Source organism: Protopterus annectens, chromosome 6.part0, assembly GCF_019279795.1.
Source record: "Protopterus annectens isolate FY-2018-M chromosome 6.part0, PAN1.0, whole genome shotgun sequence".
NCBI classification, from domain to species: domain Eukaryota; kingdom Metazoa; phylum Chordata; order Ceratodontiformes; family Protopteridae; genus Protopterus; species Protopterus annectens.
The window spans coordinates 1,164,232,285-1,164,253,629 of record NC_056737.1 but is presented as its reverse complement, the minus strand read 5'-3'; positions in this window follow the sequence as shown (position 1 = coordinate 1,164,253,629).

Below are 21,345 nucleotides of genomic sequence, written 5' to 3'. Positions count from 1 at the left end.
AGTACCTCACAAAGAGGATCCTAGGCCTTAAACACGTGTCCTATATGGACAGACTCAAAAAACTCCAACTATTCTCTGTCTCATATCGCCTACTTAGAGGCAATCTCTGCTTGACTTACAAAGCCATGTCTGATCTAGCTCTGTTAGAAATGCTACATCTATAGAAATCCCAATCCCTCTGCACCACATGCTCCAGAGACCTCAACCTCATTACCACAATCAACAGAACATGCTGAAGGAACAGGTTCATAACCCAGAGACTGCCCATGCTATAGAATAGACTTTCCATACATGTCAAACAAAGCACCTCACTGGCCCTGAGTGGATGGGAAATAGAAAATTCACCCCAGGGATCACTCCAGTGGCTCTACTCAGCAGAGGCACTAGGAACTAAGGTCAGGTGGCATGATGCCAGGTTAATCCTATTTGGTAGGCTTGTGAAGGCTCCAAGGCCATTAGCCTAGTACACTAGTCTTCATTGCACTCATGACAATTATAAAATTCCATTACATCCAGTATAATAATAAATATGAAATAGTAAAAAGTGATGATACAGAAGTAGAAACAGATACAGACATGGAAACAGGAAGAGAGATTGATGAACAATGTTATTTTTCTGGGGTATTTTTAACATCCTTGTGGCATGTTGCTGTTTTTTAAGTTTTTCCTCATAAGTAATCTGTAATGCTATGTGCAATCAAGTGTTTCGAATAGGGAGCAAGCACAGGTCGGAAAGTATAACCATGATCGAGATGTAAGCAAGTTAATGGTGAGTTGCTAAGATATGTAGATAACACTTACACAATTACACACATAACAGAGATATAAATAAACCTAAGCATTTCACAGACATATGAACTATGTCAACACACCAAATAGGAAATGTTACTTCACAACTTTAATTTTGCTGATTTGAAGGGACAGTCACAAAACAATGAGACAGGTGAGAATGTAGGTCTCTGGCCTCATTACAGCCATGGTAATTTTAACATTATATCGGGTGTACTGTACATTACAGCCAGAAGCATAACAAATAATCTAATGCAGAAGACTTTCTAGCAATATTTGCAACTGGAGCATCCTATATGGTGTACATTCAAATATTCAGCCTGTTCTAGAGCAGATTAGCCTGATTGCACATGGTCTAGTGAGGCTAAGCACAATAGTATGAAGGGCACTAGAATAATGTGGCTAAAGACAAAAAGTAACAAAATGTTTCTGTAAGTTGTGGACTTCCATTCCCTCTAAGTTTCAGGTGCCTGGCATTGTGCAAATGCTGAGGAGACAGACTGATGATACAGAAGGGGGGAGGCATGTACAAGGGGAGGTGGGACAGGGACCAAGTAGTTTATGACAGAAGCCAGATAATGGCAGCTCAAAACACTACGTAGGCAACAGTCACTCATAAAAACAGTTCATAACAGTTTGACATATTGCTGGATTAGAACCCTTGAACGTATGCAAAAATCAGTGTATAGATCTGAGCATTATCTCAGCAAACCACAAAAGAACTTCTTGCTTGCACACTTTAAAAAACATAATTGGAGGGACACTGACAATCTACGGAAGCAGAAGGGATGACGAGAGAGAGGGAGATGTTGAGACAAATACCAAGAGTTTTGTTATGGGACGTTTCTATGGTGTGTTCTGTACAATAAAATGGTTGTTACAGGGAGTAAGAAGGGGTAGTAGATTAGAAACAAGATAATGACATAAGTAGGATAAGGGGGGGGGGTTACTATGTGCCCCTGCTGTGGATGGAATATTTTAGCAAATGTTATCATTTTGCACTATTTAAATGCTAGGTTAATGAGATGTTGTAAGTGGAGATAAATGCAGATTTTGGACAAACATATGATAGGAATTTAAAATGACATGAAATAATATTTTTTCGCACAGCTGTAATCGAACCCTATTACATTATGCAAAAACGTCAGCCTACAAATGGGGGAATTATATCAACATGTCACATAGGAATTTCTAGTTCATTCCATGCAGCATTCTAAGTACTGTTACAGTAACTGTTTTGAAGCATGCCTTTACTCTATATTTCCACAGTGTATCAGATTTAGACTGATTTGCATGAAAGTAACAGGAGCAGCTTGGGCAGTTTTTACCATAGGATGTAAAATGTCATTCACCGTCATTTAACACTGGTACACAATGCCAATCTCTGCACAAATGTTGAGGACAAAAAGTGAAGGCTGTTTTATGAGCCAGTTTTGTCATGTGTGTTGTGTGTGCTTCAATTTTGTTTTTAATAGATTAACTGTATCAAAATAGGGTCTACTTCACAATGTCGAAAGCCAATATCGAAGCTGATATTGTCGGCACCACAACCTCGAAACTGCAGAATATCGTGCAGGTAAACAGAAATCTCTGTAGGGGGAGATTTCCATTTACCTCAATGTAGTGCAGTCTCGGAGTTGGAATATTTAAGTAGGGTGTGTGTGTGGGGGGTGCAGGGGAGCTTCCCCCCTGCCTACGCTAGTTAGTTTTTATTTTTGTTTGCTTTTTGTTTTTTAAGCGTTATTCGATGTTTACTACATCGATCACTAGAGGTTGAACTTTAGTGATTCGATGTAGTAAGATTTCGATAATGTGATATAGACGCTGAAAAAGGGGGTTGTTAGCATAGTGGTGAAAATGGGAGCAAGCAGAAGGTAAGACACCATAGCTATCCACTTCTTCACAACATAAATGTAGAATTGCACCCAGAATTTCATGATGTTGGATAGTCACCACATCAGGGATAGGTAACAACAAAATAATGTTTATAGTCAACTGCATCAAATCAAGTGTGACAAGATGACACACAGGCAAAATAGACAGCTATGAATGAGGCGTAATTTTTTTTGTGGGACAGGTGTCCATTTTTTTTTTCTTTTTGTTGAGAGAGGAATGTTGAGGAATGTGATCAGGAATGAGAGGTTCAGTTAGGTTGTGTAGGTTAGGTAGCAGATGCAGACATACAGGACATGCAAGACAGACAGTGATGGTGAGGGATACAAAAGGTTGGGGGACACCATGATTAGGGATAGGTAGTTGACATCAGAGGTGCATCCACATTCAACTTGAGAAAAGTGAGAATCCGGTCCACACCCTCAGAGCTGTCATCACTGTCTCCTGCATCAATTGCCTTGGCTAGAGCTGGACGTGGCATCATTTTGGCAATATGATAGAGGACCTTTTCAATCCTGCTGATTTGGGCACGAAGGCCCCTCTCCATTATGCCCTCCACCAACCCTGTCAGGATCTCATGGGTGACAAAACCATCATCTCTAGTAGTACTGCTCCTGGAGTGTCCCACTGTGCCAGCAAAAGGGGCAGAGCTACCTGATGCAGATAGAGCAGTTAGGGCAGGCACTGTGGAGGGAAAACTGACAGGTTGTGACCCAGATGTGCTGGGTGTTTGTGCTGCCTGTTTTGTGCCACCACAGCCACATGTGGATGCATGGCAGACCAAACTACATTGGTCGGTCTTGCTCTATGTGTCTTGTGTTCAGTTGTGAAAAATGTGTGTGTGTGTGTGTGTGTGTGTGTGTGTGTGTGTGTGTGTGTGTGTGTGTGTGTGTGTGTGTGTGTGTGTGTGTGTGTGTGTGTGTGTGTGTGTATGTATATATACACACACACACACATATATATATATATATATATATATATATATATATATATATATAGATATTTATATATAAATCTACTTAAAATGATGAAGTACCATTCGTATCAACATGCATAATGCTGAAACAAATTGGTTGACATTATGCACATCGACATGCTACCACACATACACGGAGAATTAATCTTGGTGCTTGCAAAACTTAAAAAAAAAACCCACAAAGAAAGCATTGTTTTTTGCAGGGGATCCAGCTCCCATGCATCCCTCATGTGGTGGGGTGTGCCCCCATGACCCCTGCTAATTATATATTCCAACTGCAAGATTGCAAATCCAGGGGAAAAGTGTATATTAACCTAAACAGGGATTGTCAATCTCACATGCCTGTCGACCATCTGTTTAGTAGACTGAATTGTGTTGATATACATATATATATATATATATATATATATATATATATATATATATATATATATATATATATATATATATATATATATATATATATATATATATCTATATATACATATATATATATATATATATATATATATATATATATATATATATATATATATAAGAACACAAAAACAAGAGGTAAAAGGTGGGTGAGACAAAAAGAATTAGATCAATAAAACATCACATTAGTGTATTATTTCAATACATAAAGCAATATGTGAAATAAATATGTACACCTTTGCCACATTCAGATATGATGGGAAGCCATTAGTCATAAAATCAGTCAAGCACAATGGTATGACATGACAATCAGAATCATGTATTTGACTATGTCGTATCAGATATATGCTTTGAAAGTCAATAACTGCATATGCACAGATGTGATTGTTGATGTCATGCAATATTGCAGTTAATATCTTATAAATATTATCCTTTAAAAATCTAATATTTGTTCTTGGGTAATGAACCCACACACAATTAAACTGATGTATAATCGTCTAAGGCAATAACCAAGATCTAATGGAGCAGGCATGTATGCTTGATATCAAAGTTAAGATATGCCTACTCAGGATAATAAACAGTGATGGACTGAAAATACTTTGCTACCTTGGATTCAGACCTGATGTATAGTGACTCTCTGAGGTAGTCTCTCCTGATGTGCCTCACAGTTTTCTGCTATCCATGCTGTAGCTGTGCAGTTGAGAAAAGAGAAAAAAATGTAAAAGCATAATGAATAACTGTGTTGTTTGGCTAGAAAATGAATCCCCTACACACTCATAAATATTCCACATGCAACAGCAAACATTCCACACACAGCAGACAACACACCAGTGTCTCCCAAACACAGCTCATAAGGCAAAACAATAAATTGTCACAGCCCACAAGGCATAACAATAAACCAAACATACTACACATTTGCTAGAAAATTAATCCCATACACACTCACAAACCTTCCACACGCAACAGCAAACACATCACACACAGCAGACAACACACCAGTATCTCCCAAACACAGCCCAAAAGGCAAAACAATAAATTGTCACAGCCCACAAGACATAACAATAAACCAAACATACTACTCATTAGTCACTCAGTTTTGAGGCACACTAATGTCCTCCTTACCAGGCTCGATAAGGAGAAGGTCACAGTCAGTTGTTTGCCTGGTGCCAGAATCTGCCACATCACACATGCACTTAAGTCTTTTCACAACAAGTGCAAGTACGACTCTGTCATTGTCCATGTTGGCGTAAATGACTTGTGATGTATCTCTCTGGACTATATGAGGAGAGACATGATTGAACTCTCAGAGTATGTCCTCATGCACTACCCACTCAAAAGGCCTGAATCTAATATGCAACATCAATAAAACCTGCTGGGGAGGCAGGTTTGTCTCCCAGAGACTGCCCCATCTCTGGATTAGATTTTCCATACACATCAAACACAGCACCTCACTGACCCTCTTCAAGTGCAACCTTGATGAATGGATGGGAAACCACAAATTTGTCCCAGGGATTCCACCTGTGCCCCTCATTGACAGGAGCAACAGATGCTGACTGAGGTTTCTTTTGGGAGATAATCTCTTAGCTAGGCTTATAAGGGCCCCAGAGCCATTAGCCTAGTAAACTCCTATGATCCTATGATCCATGTCAAAGACAGGTTATGGTTCAGTATACATACACAACTGAGAGCTGTTTACAGTCGTAAATGTATCCTCCCATCAGCTCTGGAGGTCCCACTTGTGCCTCTTCATATCACTGCAGTAGTGATGACATTGCTCCCCAGTGTGGTGATGACATTGCTCCCCAGTGTGGTGATGACATTGCTCCCCAGTGTGGTGATGACATTGCTCCCCAGTGTGGTGATGATGTTGCTACCCAGTGTGGTGATGACATTACTCACCAGTGTGGTGATGACATTGTTCCCCAGTGTGGTGATAACATTGCTCCAAAGTGTGGTGACACAATTGCTCCCCAGTGTGGTGATGACATTGCTACCCAGTGTGGTAATGACATTGCACTCCAGTGTGGTGATGACATTGCTCCCCAGTGTGGTGATGACATTGCTCCCCAGTGTGGTGATGACATTGCTCCCCAGTGCAGTGATGGCATTGCTACCCAGTGTGATGATGACATTGCTACCCAGTGTGGTGATGACATTGCTCCTTAGTGTTGTGATGACATTGCTCCTCAGTGTGGTGATGACATTGCTACCCAGTGTGGTAATGACATTGCACTCCAGTGTGGTGATGCCATTGCTCCCCAGTGTAGTGATGATGACATTGCTACCCAGTGTGGTGATGACATTGCTCCCCAGTGAGGTGACAACATTGCTACCCAGTGTTGCTCACCAGTGGGGTGAAGACATTGTTCCCCAGTGTGGTGATAATATTGCTACCCAGTGTGTTGATGACATTGCTCCCCAGTGTGGTGATGACATTGTTCCCCAGTGTGGTGATGACATTGCTCCCCAGTGTGGTGATGACATTGTTTCCCAGTGTGGTGACAACATTGTCCCCAATGTGGTGATGACATTGCTCATCAGTCTGGTGACGACATTGTTCCCCAGTGTGGTGATGACATTGCTCCCCAGTGTGATGATGTTGCTCACCAGTGTGGTGATGACATTGCTCCCCAGTGTGGTGATGACATTGCTCCACAGTGTGGTGATGGCATTGCTCCCCAGTATGGTGATGACATTGCTCACCTGTGTAGTGATGTCATTGCTCCCCTGTGTGGTGATAACATTGCTCCCCAGTGTGGTGATGACATTGCTCCACAGTGTGGTGATGACATTGCTACCTAGTGTGGTGATGGCATTGCCCCCAGTGTGGTGATGACATTGCTACCCAGTGTGGTGATGACATTGCTCACCAGTATGGTGATGACATTTTTCCCAGTGTGGTGACGACATTGTCCCCAGTGCAGTGATGACATTGCCCCCCAGTGTGGTGATGACATTGTTCCTCAGTGTAGTGATGACATTGCCCCCCAGTGTGGTGATGGCATTGCTCCCCAGTATGGTGATGACATTGCTCACCTGTGTGGTGATGGCATTGTTCCCCTGTGTGGTGATGACGTTGCTCCCTAGTGTGTTGATGACATTGCTCCCCAGTGTGGTGATGACATTGCTCCCCATTGTTGTTATGATGTAGCTCACCAGTGTGGTGATGACATTGCTCCCCAGCGTGGTAATGACACTGCTCCCCAGTGTGGTGATGATGTTGATCACCAGTGGGGTGATGACATTGCTCCCCAGTGTGGTGACAACATTGCTCCCCAGTGTGGTGATGCAATTGCTCCCCAGTGTGGTGAGGACATTGCTACCCAGTGTGGTGATGATGTTGATCACCAGTAGGGTGATGACATTGCTCCCCAGTGTGGTGATGACATTGCTCCCCAGTGTGGTGGTGACATTACTTCCCAGTGTGGTGATGACATTGCTTCCCAGTGTAGTGATGACATTTCTCCCCAGTGTGGTGATGACATTGCTACCCAGTCTGTGGGATGCCATTTGCACTGGAGACAGCCTGGCCAAGCTATTTCAAGCCTCAGCCATATACTAAGACATGGCATAATCTCCCTGTGGCAGTCACCATCTGCAGTAATTCATGGAGTGACACAAAAATCCTGGACTCCTCAACACACACCTTTGTGCTCTGAATGGCAGAATTTCAACCTTCACCATGTCTGCAGAAGTCAAGCCAGATGTATGTGTCTGAATTGGCACTCAATTCTGGTCTTACATGTAACAGTTTGTGTACAAGGTGCACAACTTTGCAGCTGCATTTGCATAATTGAAAGCACAGAAATGGCTTGGCAGACACATTGGCAGTGATTACATCGAAAAGTATAAAGAGTATGAATACGGCAGTGAAATTTGGCCATGTGTAATGCTCAACCTAGTGACACTCGATCCAATGTTAAACACTGAAATGCTTCATGGTGTTTGTTATAGTAATTATTGTTGGCTGGAGGAAAAAATTGTATTACAAAGACATGCATCTGGAGCCTTTCTCCCTGGGCCTCCACCGAAAATTGGCTTTGCTCCAAGTCGGACTTTCCCCGTTAACAAATGTTAAATAAATAAATAAATAACTTGGGACACATTGGGTTACTGGAAATTAAACAATAGTAAGATTGAGTAGTAGTACCTGGGAATTGAACCCATGAGAGAAAAAGAAGGATAAAGAATAAAGCAACATGTTAAACTTGGCGTATTATCTGCCAGTGCTATACAAGGACTTACTTTTGAACATGCAATTTAGAGATATACTAATTTAAGAATGAATGGAAATATACTTAAGAGATGCCTGTATGTGTGTGACTTTAAGAAGACATGGGACTACATTTAGGTTCGCATATGGCATCTGTTTGAGGTAATTTGTGGGCACTGGAGGATGCTTGTGTTGGCTGGAGAGTTGATTATTTTGGGTACATATCCTGTAGTAAGGCTAAGATTGAACAGTAGTTTTATGTTTAGCTCTTCTTGGAGTTCATGCATCTGGTCCCATTGATGCTGTGGTTTTCTGGGCAGGGGGTGGGGTCGGGATGTGAATATCATGTTGGTGATGATCAGGTCCAGTATGGCAGTTTTACCCACAGTTAGTTGCACATGGATAGTCTCGATATTGATACTCCGCCTCTTTTGTGGTTCGGTCCAAGTTTTGGGGCGAAAACATTTCTATGTAAAAAGCAATATTTGTGGTTGTAAAAGTATTTTAGATGCATGGTATTGCATCACCCAAGTAATACATTGTGGGGTATGTTACATATATACTTCACAAAACATACTGTCCTAATCTCATAGTTTTGATATGTGATAAATCACAATAATTATAACAAAATTATTGCGCACTTCATACCTTTGCATGTGCATTTTAAATATCATCATTTTCATGTTTAACATAACATACACACATTATAATGGCCTTATATAGCAAGCATTAATGATACATATTTTTGCAATAAACCTAGTTATGATACTCATTTGTATTTAGTGTTACCTTCCTAATCAATAATTTCTGACAAATGGCATTCTGTTACCCCTTATAAAAGAACCTGTAAACTGGATTTGAACCCTGCATCAGCTGACCTCTTTCTCTAAACGCATTGCGTTTACATCTTGTACTACAAGGAAAGTTACCCAACCATTACATTTTCTACACTGAGTACTATCCAGAGTGCTGACGGCCACACACAGATGCCAGGTTAGTTTGCTGTACAGAAGGCAGGTCAAATTAATTTTTTAGCTTTTCCCCTTTGGCTGTGAACTGTGTTTTCTCACCGTTGAACAGGTTGCAAATGCAAAAGGTGTTATAAAAAGTATGCAATAACATAGAAAATTTAAAAGAAAATCAAAACAATCAAAGTATATAGTTAGCAATGACTAGAGGAAAAGGTGCATTACAGTGGCACATTCATCCTTCTCACATCTCTTTCGCACATCAGATCTTTAGTTTCTGTGACATATTATCAGGACTTTGTGCGATGCCAAATAATGGGAAAAGGGGCAGACAAGAGCTCACATTCAGACAACACAATGATATAACACAATGTGTGTCAATATGTGTTTATACCCCCTCTGTGAAATTATCTGTAAACTGGATTTGCATCAGTCTACTGCCACAGAGAAGGTTACCTGACAGGTGCATTTTCTACACCGCATACTATCCAGAGTGCTGATGGCCATGCCCAATGCCAGGCTTGTTTGCTCTATGGAAGGCAGCCCAAATTACATTTTTCACTTTTATTTTTCATTTGACAGCTAACCATTTTTGCATGCTGTCAATTGGAGCGCAAATGCAAAAGGCATTACAAATTACCTTGTATTGCAGAGTAACACACTTAATAGATATATGTAGCAATGAACACAGCATTTATAACATTAACTTGACACATTCATCCTTTTCATATCTGCTTGCCACATCACAAGTACCATTTTGGTTACACTTCATCAGGATTTCATGTAATGACAATTGTATTGAAATGGGACACAAAGAATTACAGGAGGTCATTCTTGCCACAGTACATATAATTACCCATGCCATCTAAACTTCAATTACTGTCATGGTGAATACTTGTGAAATATGGATAAGTTTTCCAGCATATATGACACATATGTCCACATAACTCATGTTACTGCTTTTATGTATCACATTTTACAAGATGTCATATGTGACCACATATTGTTGTTAATAACGGGGAGAGGTGAGTTTTCAACAACAACAAAAACAACTCCTTCCTAACATCAATTCATATGTAGTACAGTTAAGATTTTTAGCATTCATCACAGACTTTAGCCTGTTCAGTTTATATACAACATTGAGAGTCAAAATTTATTCTGAATCCAGTCTTAAAAAAGTTTGTAAAATGGATTTGAACCCTACATTATGTGGCTGATTTCTCCAAGCTCACTTCACTTAGCCTGAATCCTCACCACTGACACTGGAGAGGGATGTTCACTTGGAACAAAAATGGATACACCCAGTGTTTTCAATTGCAGTTCTCTGCATCCAGTGTAGTTTCCCTTAAGATCACACAGGGAATAAACTCAGTCCGGGGTCTGGGTTTCTCTATCTGTCTCCCTCTCCGATAAGACTTCCCACTGGCACAGATGTAGGGTTGAATCCTCAGCTGAGTGTCCAAACCAAGTCCTCTAGCACCATCTCTGTCAAACCAGTGCTGACACACACACTTGATTTTCACACACACACACACACACACACACACACACACACGCACACACACACACACGCACACACACACACACACACACACACACACACACACACACACACACACACACACACACACACACACACACACACACACACACACACACACACACACACACCTGGGAAAGACTGGCACAGATTTACTAGCTATGCCACCTTCTGTCCAGACTATAAGGTAGTTACACTGTCATCAGACACCCCAAAGCCAGCTACTGTAAGACTCTTGCAAGGGTACCCAATTATACTGAGTGAAATCAATATTAATGCAAATGATGCTGTTTGGCCAATGCAGCATGGCTTTCAGGAGTGAGCACAGTGTCACAAAATTGATAAGTACTCTCAGAGATTAAAATATTCTCTAAAAGATCAGCCACAAAGAAATGTTTAAATATATTTAATAATAAATAAGAAAACAGCATGAAAATGCTAAATATCTATTTGCAGTAAGCACCAGAGTTTCAACCACAGGAAATACGCATGGATAGATTCACAAAGATACAGAAAAACAATACTTAACTAATCTCACTGTATTTTCCTGACTGATCTAAAGAATTACTCTTCCATTCTCACTTACTAGAGTAAGGCAAGATGAAGTAGGTGAGGGCTTCTTCCTTGTTAGGTTCCAAATCAGAGTGCAATGAGACTTCAGCCTCACCTAGTATTAAAACATCATTAAAAATCATTTTTGTCCTAGATTACAGAATGACATCACATACATCTGATCATCTGACCTCTGGTTCCCTGGTTAAAACTGTCAGAATTTAGCAAGTGTCACACACATAGAACTTGCTAAGATCTGATGCAGCTTCTGGAAGTCATAAAACAATTTCAAACTTCTACCCTTCCAAAGTAGCAATTAGTTCACCCAAAAGACAACACAGAAAGCTTCCTAGTACATATTTTTTCTCTGGCTGCATTGAAAACTGTAAGATAACATCTTCATGGCCTAGGCCCAGTAATTTAATGTCTTACTATTTTCAAAGTTGGCTGGAGCTAAGCTTAACCTCTTCTCTTTCAGTATCCTCTGTGAACATATATATTTAATTCAATTACAATACAGTCAGGACCCACTGCTGGTACATGCTTAACACAAGCAACTTTACAAATACATTTTTCAACACAAACATCTATGCAAATCAGTTTGATGTACAAATGACATATAATTCTTTACTAAATTCCAGCTAGCGGTGCTGGCATATGTTACACATCCATTGCCCTACTTCTCCTGGCAAAGCTCACAGTACCTCACATTATCACACCTTGTGCCACAAAGATAGTTATCTAACAAGTGGAGTTTATTCACTCAGTACTATCCATGGTGGTGACAAAGGTGTAACAGTGCCAGTCTCAATTTCTCTACTGAGTATTCCAAATTAAATGTGTCAGTTTTTACCTTAGGAAGTGAACTGCTCTTCACTGCTAGGCACTGTTGCCAGTTAAGACTGCACAATGCCAAATGGTGCACAAAGGATGAAGAGAGAAAAAAAGAAAAAAAATCTAAATAAAGGAAGGATTATGAAAACAGCAGTTAGAATGTGCTTTTGTGATAGTATCTCCTTATCTGCAATCAACTGTCACTCTGTAATAACTTATGTATTCACACTGTAACTTTTTGGAGCTTTTCTCCCCAGGACTCCACTGAAAATGGACACCTGCTGTCCAGTCAGATTTATCCTGGTAAAATAAATGTTAAGTAAATAAATTAATAAAAATGTCCTCAACTTTGTTGTCTTGAAGCAAGAACACAGGTTCCTTAAATATCAGTATGTTTACACAAACAGCACCCTCTCTGGATTTGAACACCATGACAGCAAGGCATTATTATCAGAATTTGCCACAGACATATACATATACTGTGAGGAACAAAAAGTAGTTTATATACACTCAATAAATGAACTATATCAGTTGATATTACAAGTGCAACAAAAACAAGTTCTGAAAGTTGTCCTTTGTAATTTGCACTTAGTTGTGTAGATGACTGGGGTATTGGTAACAGTTAAACAAATCATTCCTCACACAATACAAAACAAATATGTGTAACACTGCAGCTCTTTAATTTTCTAGCCTTGATCCCTTATCTATGCCTTTGTAACAAGGCTGTTATGTGATTGACATTGTTTTTAATATCTTTTTCAATGAGTACTGTACTGCCTTAGAATTGCAGTTAAAATTTACTCAGAGGCACAAAGTGTGGTCAGAAACAATCCATACAGATGTTTGGAATGTTGCTCTTCTAAGTCAGTCAGTGTACTCACAGACTTTCTTCTAAGTCTCTTCTCCCTGACACACCCTCGATAAGTGTACATCAAAGAGGACAACTTGATTAGTCCTGCAGTCAGACTAATCATTTACTCTTGCAAACCCTTAGCAGGTAACACTTCTCAAATCCTGCATTTGCAGTGTTAGAGTGTGCATTCAGTCGTGTAGGCCCTAATACCATATTTATCTGCCCTGCACTTAGTGTTACTTATTATTAAATAATAAGTTTTGAAAGACTTCATCAATAAGGGTGAATACGTTAAATAACTGTGTGCTATAATCTTTTACTGAGGTTTTATGTATGATACATCCTACTTTACTATGATTGAATTGCTTGTCATCTTTCATGTGAATATTAATTGCTTATACAATAAGTAGACATTTATATTGTATTATAATTCTGTCTAATCTACAATAGTACTATATCTGTTTAAAATAATATAAATATTGCTTATTCCTATTACAAATATTCTCCATATGATAATTCAATTTATGGAGCTCAGATGTTCTGGATTGTCAAGGTATGAGTGATAATCTGATGGACTTAGGTTTATCCATCAGATAAGGAATGATTTTCATTCCATGGCTAGTGTGGATCTTAGTTTTGTTAACATTTATTAATTCAAATTTATTTCACAGAAACAGTTTTAGTATGCCTGACCAAAACATTACTTTATTGGTAAACACTCAAAGTATAAAACTGATAATTTCCTTTAAAAGCTCAAACATACACTTTATAGTTATCAGAGGAAAATGTTTAATAGTCACAATAAAACAAAAAATGCATAGTCTAAATAACCTAAGCTGGATTTAACTTTATTATCTTTAAATACCAGTGGCTTAAACAATCCTAGCAAGAGATCAAATTGACTGAAATATTTAAAACTGAACAAAGCACAAATTGTCTTCCTTCAAGAAACTCATTTCAAAACAAATGACAATTACAAATGGAATCATAAGGAATATATGATATTGGTGCAATCCACTTATAAGACAAAGACAAAAGGGGTAATAATTTTATGGAAAACAAATGTGATTAACCCAGAAATCATTTGTAAGTATGAAGATAAAGAAGGCCTTATGGCATTAGTAATAGTTAAATATAATAACAGAATATGGACCCTAGCCAATCTATACTGGTTCCCAGGCATTGGAACAGGAACTGTTAAAAAACACTTGGATTTTATTTTCAATAATTATAAAGGCAACTTAATATTAGGAAGAAATTTTAACTGTATATTTGATATTTCTGAAACTACAAATAAAAGACAGCTGCGTATATCTGCTGTATCAAAAGCTTTAAACAAATGGGTAGAATCATTTCATCTTGTAGACACTTTCAGATTTAAAGAAGATAAATCTTTGTTGTTTTCCCATCAAGATCGCAGATTTGGTACCCAAACTAGAATAAATGTAATATTTGCTACCCATGACTTACACTCTAAAATCATTAATTTCTCAATCACTCCCTGTCTCTTTTCAGACCACAATTCATTGATACTAAAACTTCAAAATGGGTACAAACCATTAATCTTTAACTCCAGAATTCCAGCATATATAACTAAAATTAAAGAGTTCAAACCCTGGTTATTATCTGAATTACAGTTCGTAGATATTAATTACACCACAGAGATAAATAAAATAATGATATGGGACTCATTAAAGGCTTACATATATGGTAAAACCCTAACTTGGTATAAAATAAAATCAGAGAATGTGATTCTGGATTATTAGATCTACAATCCAAACTTTTGTCAGTAAAAGCCGAAAAAAATCAAAATCATTTGGAGATGAAAAAGAATGTACAAGTATTAAACAATAAATACAATGAAATTCTAACACATAAAACTAGTTTAGCTTTAGAAAAACTAAAAATCAATACCTTGGCCACTTCTCTGAAATATCTACATAATTTATCCACAAGAATCAAAATGCAATCAAAAGCTAATAACATTAAAAGTATCTTCCATGAAAAGAAAGGGAAAAATGTTTTGGATATAGGTGACATTCTTAGTGCCTATAGAAATCACTATATGGAACATTTCCAAAAAGAAAATATACATATTGATCAATTAAATCTAGATGAAAAATGTTCTAATATAAAAAAGTACCAGAAAAATTAAAACTAGACCTGCAAGCACCCATATCCTACAAAGAAATTACAGATACAATAAAAGAGGGTAAAAACAATAAAGCTCCAGGTGCAGATGGCATAATTATGGAAATATATAAACTTTTCCTTCAAAGATACTATCCCTCTTCCATACAACTCTATTAGAAATTCAGTCACAAGCTTTAATACCACCCTCTTGGAGGTATTCCTTAATCACACCAATCCTAAAGAAAAACAAATCCCCAAACATCTGTACCTCATATAGACCTATATCATTATTAAATAATGACTATAAGATATTTATGACAATATTAACTAACAGAATGAAAATACCACTATCCAAAACAATAAATAATGATTAAACTGGATTTATATATCATAGACACACACATGACAATATTAAAAGGATAATTTCTCTTATCGATTATGTTAATAAAGAAAATAAAGAAACACTCATAATTGGCTTAGATATAGAGAAAGCTTTTGATTCCCTAAATTGGGACTATTTATTCAAAATTCTAGTGTTATTTGACTTTCCTCCTTCATTTAGTCATCTACTAAAGAATATATATATACAAATAATTTAGCATATGTTAAGCTAGGTCCTTTCACCTCGGAATCGATGCATATAACAAATGGTACTAAACAAGGATGTCCCATGTCACTGATTCTATTTGCTTTGGCTATTGAAATATTGGTGGATTTGGTATGTAACAATAGAAAAATCAAAGGAGTAGATGTTTATGAGCAATTAAATTCTAAAGTAATGCTCTTTGCTAATGACATATTATTAATGTTATCCAATACAAAAGAGACGTTAGAAGAATTACATATTTTAATTGACACATTTTACAGGACGGCAGGACTCCATTTCAATAAATCAAAATCAAATTTTTTTTTTTAAATAAAAAAAAAGAATTGCAGACGAAGGGGACTCACATTATAGGGAAACAAAAATCTACCTTAAAATATCTAGGAATTGAGTTATGCAAGGATAATAATGAATTAGTCTAAAAAAACTACATTAATATCATCAATACAATTAAAATCTCTGTGGAAGAGTGGAACAAAATAATATTATCATTTGAAGATAGACTACAGTTAATAAAAATGGTTTTACTACTCAAGATTCTATATATAGCTCTGGCAATGCAACTGTTACCAGAAAGGAATATACTCAAAGAAATAAACTCATGCCTAACAACATTTTTATGGTTTCCCAAAAGAAACAGAATAGCTTCAATACATCATATCAGACCATGGAAACAGGGAGGATTAAACTTTCCTGATATAGAAACATATAAAAACATCAATATCTAAAACAATCTCAGATTGAATAAATCAAAATTATTCTGCAAATTGGAAAGAATTACTAACGGTATTACCAATAAATGAATTTGATTTACAAAAAAATTTCAAATAACCAATAAAAACAATTTGCCATGGCACATATGTATTAGTATGCAATATAACATAACTAAGCCCACTATAACTCGTATGATTAATCATTACATTGACTCATTTAGGAAAATTATTAATGCAAATATAGATTTAAAAATCTGATTTGATCTTTTAACACCATTCATAGTTACATAGAGCTATCCACATAAAATATACAGATAAATAATTAATTCCTGGGAACCGAAAGGATTTGTTTGTTGGTTTCAATGTATCAAAGAACTAAAAGTTCTGGATATGCAAACAACAGAAAGAACATACAAAATTCCACAACAAGATTGGCTAACTATGCAAAGCATTCTGATGTATTCGCAAGATTTATGCAGAATAATTAGTAATTCTTCATTTAAAGAAATACCTAAACTTATGAAATACCTATATGAAATCATATATAATGATCATGACATGGGAAATAGTATTTTGAAATTTTACAAGATATTGATAAATTATAAAACAACACCCAAATCCTCATATTGGAATTATATAACAAAAGGACACTCATTACAGTTAACTGAAGAAATTAAATCAAATATTTTATTATCAATAAAACATACATCCTTTATACAGTACTGGAAAGTTTTTAATTGGAAATGCTTGAAAAGAGCATTCTTAACTCCAGATAGAATTACCAAAATTAATTCTTCCACAAAAGAAATATGTTGGAGGTGTGAGCAAATACACAATGCAGATTAGAATCGCATTTTTTTTTGACTGTGTTAAAATTAAGCCATTTTGGAATGGTATTAGAAACTTTTTACAAGCTTTATTTAATGAATCATTTAACTTATCTAAAGCTCTAGCATTATTAAATGTGTACAAAGGTCCTCATTTGAATGAGTCAAATATTTATCTAGTATGGACAATATTTGCAATCTCAAGGAAGTGTATAACAAAAAGATGGACTATAAACACAACACCAACTTTGGAAGACTTCTACAGCCTACTGAAGACCACAGCATTTTTGGAAACTAAAATTAAAGAATTAAGGATTCATCCTAAGCCATTTATTAACAATCCATGGAAAAAAGTCTTATCATTGATTGACACTTTACAATAACTGAACAGATACACTCTGATAACTGGATTGTTATACCTATAAAGTAATTGTATATACTGAGTTCTGTTATAGTGTCAGGCTGATGTAAATAGTGTACATAGTTATTTAAGATGTTATATACAAATACTATGGAATTTATTCAACTGTATTTGAAAAATAAAAAAATTTTAAGAAAAAAAAAAAAAAAGATTAGTCTGCCATACATGGCTCACACCGAGATGCCAGGACAAGGTAGTAGCACAGTGCTGATTGTTTTAATGCAGATGCACAAACATTCAAGAAATAATTGACCATACCAACAGACACACACACACATCCACGCACACACTATCTACATACTACATTGATATATACGTCTTGTTCCTTAATTCATAGTTTTTTTACTCTCACTTCTTTGGTGTCAGGTCTCCAGTACTCCCCTACCTGTGCAAGTGATGATTGTGCCCTGCCTTCTGCACATTTCTTTGTGACTTAGGGATGCATATATGTCTGATGTACAGAGTGGCTAGCTAATGCTTGCTTGCTCAGAAGCTTGCTTTCATGTGACTGTATTGCAGAAGAAATGTTTTTTTTTATTATTCCTGTTCAGTTGTGCATGATTTATTATGTAAATGTTGACCCTTGTTGTATTTCTGTTAGTATTCTTAGTAATGCAGTCATAGTAGATACTTAAGCATTACTTACTGCTATACTTGTGCAAATTATGCTAACATTGACCTGCTCACTGGTTTATATACAGTAGTCAGCTGAAATGCTTGATGCACAGCATTGGGTAGAATCCATAGCCGTATATTGCAAACATCACTCATAAGCAACTACTGACATTACTGTACACTTCAGACATGTTTACACTTAGGGACATATACGTACTTGCAGATGACAGTAATTAGTTATATACCTCTTTTTCCTATACAGGTTCCACACTTACCTTGTTAATACTGCAGCTACAAGATGTGTCCTTGTGGGGTTGTCTCTGTCTGATGCACACAGAAGACAACCAATACATGGTTAAGTAGGGTCTATGTCTAATGATTGAATGGCCAAAGTTCAACAGTTTGGTTCACTGAACTGTTCTGACTGAGATCACAGTACAGTAGGGATCAGGGAATTTGCCCCTTTTCTCCACTGTAGTGTGATCATGAAGTTGGTATATATAATTAGCAAGGGGTGTGGGGAGTGCAGTGGAGCTTACCCTTCTGTAAAGGCATTTTTGCATTGTTTGGGGGTATTGCTTGGGTTTATGTTGTTTATCGATGGACTGAATTGTTGACCAGATGGTCTCAACCATATAGGTTTCGATAATTTGACTGTTTGATAATTTGACATTGACCCAGTTAAGTAAGGGTTGTAGACTCTTTCGGGCATCAGCTTTTATATTTGTATGTGCTTAAGCTCTTAGGATTTCACTTAGATAGTCAGTGTGTTTGTTATCCTTTGCCTCTTAACCAGGGCCATGGCATATTGTGGATGCCTTGGCCTGCTCACACCGTCTACAGCTGGCGATTCTCCCTCAGGCTCCTCATCTGTATCTGCTGGGGTTGCTGGCCCTGTCTGTGGTCCTGGGATCTGTGGTCCTGCCCTACTTGTCCTTGTTGAAGCTGTTTCCTGAGAATTAGATGCCCAAGTGGAAAGTCACCTCTAGCAAACCTTGTGTACAGCTCACAGGTGTGCCATTTATGTGAGTTGTGAAAACTGCCTGGGTTACCTGCACACACTGTAGATGATTTCTTGAGCATTACAGACCACCTAATAGTTTATAGAGTGGTATCCTTTCCTGCTAATGTACCTCCTTCCCTTTTCTCCAAGTGGGGCTTTTATTTCTATGTGTGTGCAATCTATGGGCCCCAAAACTTCAGTGAAATGTGTTATTGCATAAAAGTCCTGCATGTTTGTTGCTCTCTTATCTGGGTGTTTCTTATGCTTAGTCAAACACTCTGCTTGTGCTGTGCTGATGAAGTCATAACAAGGCCAAAATATGCATATCTACAGCTAGTGGGGTTTGGCTTATTGGCCTAAAATTGTCCATTGAAACGACTTAAAAAGAAATAAGTCATGGGCATTCAGAATCACCATATAGCTGAAACAGCTGATGTTCATAAGGGTCATTTGCATATATCCCATGTGCCTCTGAGACAAGAGGTTTGAGAGGTCACTCAGTGGAAGTCCTAGTTTGGCTGGAGGTTTCATTTAGTTTTTACTGATGGGTTCTAGGGGAACAGATACGTAGCATCGCAGTTAGAAAATGATATAATATTGTAGAAGCTGAAGTCTGTGATTCCCCTAATATATCCCCTGTGGGTCTTTGGAAAGTACCCGTAGCTAGTGTACGTAATGTTACACATACACTAAGTATGTCCACATACACTAAGTGTGTTTCCATCACGATTTCCCTGGGGGTTCAGGTGAGAGTGGCAGTGGTTGAAAATTTCTGTAGTGTTGCCCTATCCATCCGGTATCACTCTGCAATTTCTGTGTCATCCAGTCCATGATAAGTCGAATGGGGTCTAAACACCCTTCTTCTTGGCTGAGATCTTGCAGCAGAAGCACCTTCAATTAAAGCCTGTTGAACTTACAGGTTATTGATGGCAGCAATGACCCCTAACATTTTTTCTAAGTATATTTGTGACTATATTTCAAAGGGGTTTGGATTTCATAGCAAATGGCTACATTAAGTGTACATGATTACTTTATAGGTTCCTGAACAGCTCTGCTACATTGGAGTGGTTAATTGGCATGTAATTCAGCTACTTATACTTTCAATAGTATATTCTGCCATTTACCCTAGTTGTGGAGCTCTACATTAAGTGTAGAGCTGTTTATTCAGTACAAAATGGCATCCCATCATGTGCACTGTACACCACGACATGTACATGATAGTAGCAGTTAGTGTATGTGTTCATGAATCCACCCCACTGATGTAATGAATTTGGCTCAGGAGACAGTATGCAGCCTTCTGGAGTTTAAATGTTTATCCTCCCAGGCCTCTGCTTACACTTATCAAGGGTATCAGGACTTGTCAGAGATTTGGGATGCATGGCTAGGCTTAAAAAGGCCCCTGTGGTCATTAGTCTACTAAAAATCTATGAGTCTATGAATCTATGAATCTATATAAATTTACTAAGGCCAAATGCAATTATAACATTAGTTATAATTATAGCTGATTATATATCTGAATGTTATTCATGGCAAAATATGAGTACAAATTTTTTTTATAATTCACTTAGTTTTGTTTAATCATGAGGTACATTAATGATTTTATCGAAACTTTACATAACATATTGTCTGCACTAGATTATAATTTTCCATGTATATTTCTATCTATATATATATATCTATATCTATATCTATATATATATATATATATATATATATATATATATATATATATATACATACATACATACATACATACATACATACATACGTACATAGATATAGATATGAAATGAGATATTTTAGTTAGGCATTTGTTGAAAAATTTATTTTTTATACATAGAAGTGCTGGCAAACTTGTTCTACTGAGCTGTTAATAAGAATACAAGGCATATATATGATTTTAGTGACAGTTAAGGAACTTGAAAAATAAGGTTGGAGGTCTGCAGATTTAATAATACTCATGGCTGCCAGGAAGTTTCATAAATGAAAACATA